We start from the raw sequence: 6,000 nt of genomic DNA, 5'->3' as shown, positions 1-6,000 counted from the left end.
CTATGGACCCGTCCCATTCTCTCAAATCAGCTCTTAACTCTGAATAGGATCTTGGCCGTGGTCCCCTTAGATCCATTGGTCCTCTCGGACCTCCCTGTTCTGAATTGGGACCGACAGTTGTGTCTAATGGGGTATTCCATGTTACCGATCCTGGCAATTGTTTCCATGCATTTGTCACATTATTCCTCCTTTCCATCTCAATCCTTTCTCTATCCAATTGCCTTTGTTGTTCCCCTCTATCTCTCTCAGGGTTATAGATCGAAACTATGGGTCCTATGGTAACAGGCACTTGAAGAGCGTCTGGTAATCCCACAGACTCAGCCCTTTCGGTGGTTGGCGTTTTCTGCACTACAAACCTTCCCACTACACTCTGTACAGTGTTGTTTGGAGGTGTTTCTCCGCCTTTGATAGGTGTCCATTCCGATATAGGGAGTGGTGTATATCCCTCTATGTCATTCCCATCTTCCCTTGCGAGCCCTCTATCTTCTATCAACCCCACTCTCGGAGGTGGTCTATCCATTAACAATCTGTTTATCAGATTGTCCTCCGACTCGCTTTCCTCGTCTTCTTCCATGAGGTTTCCTCCTCCTCCTGCCACCTCCCTCATCGGATACATTTTTTCCACCTCAATAGCCTGTACCCTCCATCGCTTTGCTTCCTCATCCCATTTGGAATCTCGCACTGCCCTTACCGATCGCGTCAGCCTTTGTTGACGCCTGTTCAAATTTCGGTCGTGTGCAGCCTTAATCCATGCATTAAGGGCCTCAAACTGTGTTGGTCTGGGCGAGGGTTTCAATGAGGACATGGTTGCTTTTAGCCGATGTAACACCTCTAACTTAAACGTCCCGTACTTCGGGAACTGCATTTCCTCATTCCCTTCCGTAAGCTTATTCCAAGCCCCAATCCATAATATGGTATGCAGCCCCACATCCGTTGCCATATAATGAGCTGGCGTACCCTCTAGCGGAGCCTCTTCCCCGTAATAATGTTCACTTCGTTTACGTTTAAAAATCCCTTTCAAACACTTAAAACACTTCATGATTTCTCTTTTCTCTGCGTTTGTTTACTTCCTGATGACACTCCACCAATCTCAGCGCCGTTCTCACTAACTGGCCTATCCGTACGCGACTTTCCTCCGACGTCACTCTAGCCGCCCAACCAGAGCGCGGCTCTAGCTAACGTCACACCAACCGCTCAATCACAGCGCGGCTCTAGCCGACGTCACCCGTCCCCCTTCGCAGCAGTTCCCCTCCTTTCTCAGCTCGTCTCCTCGGTCATGCACGCGTCCCATTCATACTCTGAAAAATGATTACTTCCGTCCAAGCGATCACCTTTCTTGACTGTACGCCCACAGTCTTTCTGTAGTTGTCACCTTAACTTGGCGAAATGTCTTTCCGTTTACTTCCAGACAATCGCCTTCTCTGATAGGTTACTCACACACAGTAACTTTCGACCAGCGTCCATTACTCATACACCCACTCTTACACTCCCCCTATCTTGGATCCACGGCGGTCAATGGTACCTCGTGACCTCCGTACTATGGTCGACAACTACCCTGGATGTTCGATACACCCAAAACCACTTAAGCTCTGGCCTGAACTTAAGATTTCACCAGTTCACCCGTTTACCAGGTTACCAGTTTACCAGGTTGCGCGCGCTCACAACCTTCTCTCATTCACACTACAGGCATTCAACTCCGCAAGACATTACAATACAAATACAACACAAACACCGCAATCTGTTCACGCATGACCGTTTGTATACTCACTCTCCTCCGATACTGCTGCTTTTCTCGCACCGTCTGCACCTTTCGGCACACGATTCTTCCGCTGCTCGTCTCTCGACGTCTCGGGCCTTGGGGTAAACTAACCTCTCTAGATTACCTTCCTCAAGAAGATAACCATCCTCCTCTGCTACCAACTGCTAACGCGGGATTACTGGTTACTAGTTACCTTACCAAATCCCAAACTATGTCGACTGAATCGTTGGTACCTGTCGTTGAGTAAAAGGTAATCTTACAATAAATCAATCGATTTAAGAACTTACACCACTCTAAATGACCACTGACCAAATTTTAAGTTTCAAAGATTTAATATAAAGTCAAAGATAACTGAAGATACAAACTCCTCAAAATGAGATTAAGAAGATAAATCGGTATCACTATGAACATGAACTTTTTGAATAGTCTGAGTCTGAAAAACAGAATAATAAGTACAAGCTCAAAAACCATAAGGGTTGCCAAAATGGATACAAGTTGCAACCTCAAAGTCATTACAGAAAAGAAAATTTAAGGTTGGTCTGTCCCTACACTATACTAAGTGACATCCCTACTTAGCAAGATCTTTACCCCTCTAGGTGTCAGCCGTGGTGACTTCCTAAGAAGATCACACACTTCTCTTTGTCTCTTCTCTGATAATGGGTCTCTCCTGATCAGCCTATCTGCCTACCCATCCGCTTCCTTAGGCTCCCAAAATCATCTGCTCTGCTCTCCTCCCGGGTCTCTTTCCCTAATACCAAATCACATTTCTGATAGGAACGCCCCTTGGGACGCCCCTCACGTGGTATCTCTGTGCGCGGCAAACTCCATGATGGTACTCTTGAAGACCCTCGTTAAAGTTGACCTTGGTTCCCAGGCTTCTTCTCCAATGCGCCGATACCCCCTAAATTCCTGGAAACTCCTACAGGCCTGCGCAAGGCGCCACTGAACAAAGTCCCTTTCATTCGAGCTGATTAGGACCCTCGCACCTGCACACAGCTCGTCCTGCAGTGGGCCTCAAATTCCAGACTCCACCATATCTTTAGTCGTAAAACACTCTCAAAGCTCTGTGCTGGACACCTCACGACCTCTTCTCTAACGAGCACATGGCAATTTAAACGACACGACATTATCTGCTCTGGCCTACTTGATTTACATGCAGCAGGTCCCTGCACTCTTAAAACGTTAACTTGATTTAAACAGCAAACATTCTTAACTAGCATACGTTTCTAAAATAACACATCTATAAAGCATATACTTTTAACCCTAAGTTCAATAGTACATTTGGAAGAACCATGTCAACCTTATCTCACATTATTTTAGCAGCACGTTCAGGTTTGCTGTGAATTGCCCTAAGGCCTACACATTATACTGGATTTCAAAGTTACATTTAATTCGGACATGATTCTTTTAACATGAGAACGTGAGGTTTTCATATTCATTCCAACATTTCTACATTAATCTCACACCTGTTATAATTATAGTTACTCTACTTAACATTCTATACATTTCGCTACTGAATATAAAACACTCTGTATATTTCACTCCTGGATATAAAACACTCGTGTGCAAAACATGTTTAAACTAACTACGTGCTTGTAAATATGGCGTACTTATACATTTTTTTCAAACTTGTGCTCTCTCAAGGGTACACCCCCTGAAGGTAGCGCTGGCGCTTTAAGTGCCCCAGCACTATAGGTATTATTGAAGGGCATGTACAATCATCTGTGCCTCATTCTTTAATACCATAGTGCCCCGTCGGGCGCAAATACCTTTTGCGCCCCTGGGTCACTTATTGTCATACAGCCCCAGATAGATACGGCGCATTCCTGACCTTTTCTTTTACCGTAGGGCAGCACAGCAGGAAGACCTGCGCCACTGCCCTATGGCAAAACCTCATAAATGAGCCCCCTGACGTTTTGGTCAGGAGTAGTTCTCTGACCTGGTACATTCTCAGCCGCTGCTGCTTTGAGCGCTGGGACACTTCTGCCAAAGCACCCGAGCACTACTAATGCACCTGACTGAATGAAAACCCACTTAGATTAAAGAAGGCATCCGTTCTTAAGTTCTGTTTAAAGCCACAAGCTGCCACTTTAACACTTTCACGGTGGCCTTCTATTTAGGGTTTTCCAATCAGCAGGCATGTGGCTGTCCAGGTTTTCTGACATAGCAGTAAAAAAGAAAATGATAGATTGCACATTCAATGCCAAGATTCGCACTAGAGGTCTGTTTCCTGAATGTTGCTCATATTCAGCAAGACAGGAAATTGTAGTTTACTAGCACCTGGTGTGGGTTCGAATCGCCAGCTGGTTCTGTAACCTCAAACTCGCCTGCTTTAAAAGCATTTTTTCAATGCAGACTAGATTTCATTCACTGAATGCTGTGTCTCACTTTGTTCACCTCGATTTAGACAACTTGTGATCTTTTCGCAAACAATTTCTCTACAGGTATGAAAGAGTTGTTTTTTCCAACCTGAACAGTACTAATGCCCCAGTTCTAACATTTCGCGAGCACTGGAATAGCTAAAACAAACGAGTCCTCACTATTTTCCATGACAGGTATGAGGAGGCCTGGATGGAATTTCCATTACACTGGCGCAATCGTGCATAATGTAATCAATTATGCTTAATGCGAGTTATCTGACATTCCCGAAATTAAACCATTATGCCACAAGGCATAATTACGCCACGTTTGCGGCAGAATTGTAGCGCAATAAAAATGTGAACAACCAGAACGTGAGCAGCTGTTGTTCGTGGCACTTGTGTTTTTTCTGCCTTTTGTTTGGGTGTGAAATGCCTACTATGGTCCAAAATGGACACATTTTGCTCTAAAATGCAGTCATAAATTCTAGTTTTGCATTTCACATAAGTTCACATTTATTTTGCTGTATATTACATAGTAACACGAAAGCAAATTATGTGAATGTATCGCACCTGTCCTGTACTATGCAAGTCATTCTCGTACTTCAGATTTATGATTTGATTTTGCACCTAGACACCCCCGGGTATTAGTGCGCACTTATACATTTATATTTCATTTAATTTTGCTTTTCCTTCTTTTCGAGAAGCACTGCAGGTACTGGAAGGTGTAATGTAAACCAGGGCTGAATTAAATGTAAACAACTAACATGAGACAGATTGAGATCTTTGTAAACATGAGTCAAATTGATCAATTGTATCTACAAAAGTAACCATGGATCTATCAGCATTGTGATAGGATATCAGAGAGATGACAAATAAAACATGGGCATATTAGCAAGGTGGGCGATATGAAATTGTCGTCGCTTTTGCTGCCGTTTTCGGCCGAGAAGCGGCAATAATTTCATCGCCCTATTAGCAAGCTGTCGCGACAGTTTGCAGGCAATAGCGAGCGGTTTGGGGCCCGTCTTGCATGTCAGCAATATTTATCGCTAATGACATGCAAAGTGGGCGTACCCAACCTGTTAGCGACTGAAACCAGTTGCTAACATCGCTATCGCCTATTATCAACGCAGGCGTAGCGATTAAAAAATTCACGCTAAGCGCGAAAATCGCTGAAAACTAACGCCTGCTTAGACCACTTTATAACCTGTATAACCGGTGGATATTCAGGTTAAGACCCTATTGGTGTTAATGCCTTAATATCGCTGGATTTCCAGCAATATTCACGCATTAAGCTGCTATCGCCGGATATTTTATCGCATTGGAGATAAACGTTGCTAATAGCACGTTATCTCTGCGATAAAATCCGGCGATAGAAAAAATGTCGCTAAGCTTATTTAGCGATAAATATCGCTAGTTGTTGATAATATGCCCCTCAATTCCTGAAGAGATGCTTGCTGTTTTCACATATCTACTCTGGATTTGAAATGGTAGAGTATGGTGTGAGGTACAGTAAAGTGTGGTAAAGCTTTTGTTACACGTTTCTATTTGATTTGCTGATTTAAACAAAGGTAAAATTACTCTGGTAAACTCCCAAATAGGAGTTGCAGGTCCGCAGGCACAATAATGCTCATTCTGATTCCACAGACTTGGAAATTCTACAGAAATGTACTGCTGCTTCAAAAGTGGAGGTAGTTACTATCCATCCCCACAGTTGCCTCCATTAAGAATCCAAATGATGCAGCCAATATCTCAAACCACTGCAGCTGCTGCGTGGTGTGATTTAAAGAATTTCAGCAACATGTACATGTACACTGGTTCATCACTGATGAATGCTAATATCTAGAGCTGTAATATCTATGGTGGTATTCGACAACTGCCCAA

The sequence above is a fragment of the Lissotriton helveticus genome, chromosome 6 (genome assembly GCF_964261635.1).
Source record: "Lissotriton helveticus chromosome 6, aLisHel1.1, whole genome shotgun sequence".
In the NCBI taxonomy this organism is placed as follows: domain Eukaryota; kingdom Metazoa; phylum Chordata; class Amphibia; order Caudata; family Salamandridae; genus Lissotriton; species Lissotriton helveticus.
This window is presented reverse-complemented; position numbering follows the sequence as displayed.